This window comes from Vicia villosa, linkage group LG6 (genome assembly GCF_029867415.1).
Source record: "Vicia villosa cultivar HV-30 ecotype Madison, WI linkage group LG6, Vvil1.0, whole genome shotgun sequence".
Lineage (NCBI taxonomy): Eukaryota > Viridiplantae > Streptophyta > Magnoliopsida > Fabales > Fabaceae > Vicia > Vicia villosa.
In genome coordinates this window covers 127,538,024-127,541,787 of record NC_081185.1, presented here as the reverse complement: position 1 = coordinate 127,541,787, position 3,764 = coordinate 127,538,024, and positions in this window count along the sequence as shown.

The following is a 3,764-nucleotide window of genomic DNA, read 5'->3' as shown; positions in this document are numbered from 1 at the left end:
AAAGTGCGGATAAACAGAAACTTCAAGTTGTTTTATATAATGCTTAAGTTTAGTACAGGAGAAATATAAGCAAATACATAACTTCTCTATAGCATTATACATACTCTCAATATCATTCAGAATTCGACTGAGGTAGTAAATGGTCCTTTCGACACCATTTTCATCCTATTGAGCCAACATAATTCCTAATGTCGAATTTGAAGCATATATATATATATATATATATATATATATATATATATATATATATATATATATAATTTCATACATTTTTCTCCTAGGAGGCAACAAAGTATAAGGCTTAGTTAAATAACCATTGATCTTGTTGAAAGCCTATTGATTCTCACTTTCCCATTTGAATTCGTTTTCCTTCCCGAGTCAAAGTAACGATGAGAGTTCTAAAGTTTTGCCACTTAGACTTGAGATGAACTTACTCAGGAAGTTTATGATCGCGACTTTGCGTGTCTATTAGTCGGGATAACTGCAAGTGCACAGTCGTGTCGTGTAGTTTTAAAAGATATCGAATCCACAGGGACTATAAATCGACCTACCGTTATCTAAAGTTACTATGTAAAGCTAAGGCTAATGATATTTGGGTTTTTTTTATAAATGGGGAAACTAAAGTCCTAAATCTAAATAAAATATAAATGCGCGGATATCGGTATGTAGTTCGTCTAACTTAGGTGATCTGAAGTTCCATTGGCCAGATTCTAATTAAATCAAAGATCTCTACTAACTATGTTATTTAAAAGTCATCCTCTCAAACTCTCGCTCTATTGATTCAGACTACGATCCTAACTCATAATGTACGCTTTCGCCATCCCACCAGATTTAGAAACGCTTTTTGAAAACAAAATAGTTAATAAAATGCTTGTTTTATGAAGTCGTTATCTACTTAAATCTCCTAATCTCAAACTCTCGCTCTGTTGACTCGGAGCATGCTAATATCCCTAACGTACGCTTTCGCCATCCCGCGCGGGTTTAAAAACACTTTTTGAAAATAAAGAAGTTCTAATTAGTTCTAATACGCTTTCGCCATCCTTAAAACTAATGTCCTATGTCTACTATCCACTTAAAGATCTCAAACTTTCGCTCTATTGATTTTAACCTTTGACCGTCTTAACCCCTCAAACTTTCGCTCTATTGGTTTTAAGACTTACTAATTAAATTAGACATACAAACCAAAAACAAGTGATAATTAATAAAACATAATTAAGCCAATTTATTTCGGATCCCACAGTTAACTTACTTTACATACCGACATCTAAATAAATTAGCCAGACATATTAATATGGTTAAACATGCATAAATAGATTCGGTTCATAATAATAGGCATATTAATTGGCATATAATATATCATGCAAATAAATAATATAAAGGCAGTAAATAATAAACCTGAATAAAATTAATCTGGAATAAATCTTTAGATCTTCAAGTACTCGAACCTCCACCACAAATCGGTTGGATTGTTCTTCGATAAATTCTTCGATCAAATAATTATAAAAACAAGGAAATAAAATACTATGATCTAACGTAAGGTTAAATCCAGTAAAAGGTTCACAACAATTTCCAGTGTAGAAATTGTTGTGAGAAAAGATGAACGGAATAGAAAATAATTGCTGGAAATAAAATGCTGGAATAAAAATAATACGAAAGCTTAAAACTAAAATGTTGATCCTTGCTGAAAAACTCGGACATTGGAAACTGAAGTATCAGTCTCCTTTTATAGCTGAGCGTAGGCAGTTTCGTTCCGTGAATATAGCACCTTCTGACGCAGACTTGGGAGACGCACGTCTCCACTTCTTCAGGAAGACTAGGCAAACAGACTTGAGACGTGCGTCTCAAGTGGAGCTTTTTTAGGGAGGTTGGAGACGTGCGCCTTGTGTGAGAAAGAAGTGGAGAAAATAGTGGAGAGGTGGAGACGGGCGTCTCCATTTGTGACGTGGTCATTTGTGGGCTTTGGGCCTTTGGAGACAGGGGTCTCCAACTTTGGAGATGGGCATCTCAACTTTGGAGACGGGGGTCTCAGTTTGGAGACGGGGGTCTCCATTTGGAGATGGGCATCTCCCTCTATCTTCGTGGATTGGGCTTTTAGTTTGCACAATTGGGCTTTCTTTGCACCCCTTTCTTGCTTCAGCACCCCTTTTCCATCTTTTAGGCACAAATAGTAGTGATTTTAGCTCCATTTCTTTCCTTTTCACAAATAGTCTCCAAAACGAACATAAAACCTGAAACAATGAAAATACCAGCATAATACCGACATAAAGCAACATAATTAAGATAAAATAGGGAAATAATATATGTAAATCAAGCCAAATAAACGATACATTTTCGCGTTATCAGTTTATCTTTCCCAACAAATATTGGAGCTGCTTCTTTGTTAAGGGAGGCTTGGTGTCCAAAATTGTTTTGGTTTTGTTCTGATTTATCTTGATGCCTTTTTTGTGCACCATAAAACCCATAAAATCTCTTGGCTGTTCGGATGAACTTACTCCTGAGAAACCTTTCAATTTCCTCTTTGATATTCAACAGGATTTTGGGCGTGAACCTCCTTAGTAATTGCTTCATCGATTTTTTACCAGGTCGAATTTGTAGTTTCATTTCCCACCAGGTGTGCCAATTTGTTTACCTTGAAATTTGATAAACACTACTAGTCTCTTATTAAAGATTACTTGCAAGACCGATTAGGGAGTCTTAGAATAATGTGCATGATGTTTTCCAAATAAAATGTAGGTAATCAATGTATGAATGATTTCGACAGTGGACATCACTTTATGAAAGTAAAACAAGTTGAAGTACAACTTGACGGAAAAAGGTAAAGAGTTCGACAATGAAAAAGGAATGTAAACGAAATATAAATTCGAAAGTAAAGTTTTGCATTAATGTAAAATATGATGATCAACATACATTGCACTCTTGGAACTCATTTCTCTCTTTGCTTGGTACTCTGAGTCTTTTGTGAGTTTTGTAGTAAATTTGACACGCTGTTATCCTAAGATTTCGACCTACTAAAAATAGGGATTTGATAGTATAGAATATTAATAATTGACCTTTGAGAAAAGTGCAAAATATTAATGTCTTGAGTCGAAACAGTTCGACTAAAGAGTTCGTGTCAGTAAAGGTGGTTCGACTAAAATTGGCAAATTGCCATGCCTGGTCGACTAAAATATGTAGAAAAACTTAGGCGTTTGTCAAGTATAGATTTGAAGTCGGAGGATATCAGAAGTCAAAAGAACAGTTTCAAACGGTTTTCAAGCAGTTTCTAAAAGACGCGTGGAAGTCTCACAAACGAAGATGCTGCATGTCGAGGACACGTGGTGCCTAGTAATTAGTCGACCGTTAGTAGTAGTTATTTTATTTGTACTATTTAAGCAAGTTTCAGATGAATAGTTTAAGGTCCGCATTTTCTACAAAACACAAGTAAAACTCAAATCTCTGTGCAAAATGAGTAATGAGTGCAGCTTTGGAATGTATGTATGTGCACCAATTTAATTCATGCAATCATTTATGTTATGCTTTACCTTCAGTGCACATTTACTGCATTTTGTCGTTTTCAATTTACTTTAAAGCCTTTAATTTCAGTGTGTTCTTTATTGTAAAGTTATTACTGCATTCAATATACGTAACAGACAAAGAAAAGCAATTAGTCCTGGAATATTCTAGTTGATTCCGCAAAAGTAACCTTTAAAAAGGAAACTAGCGATTGTTTACCATATTTCTGGGTAAACAAATTGGCACACCCGGTGGGACTCGTCAATTGCTAT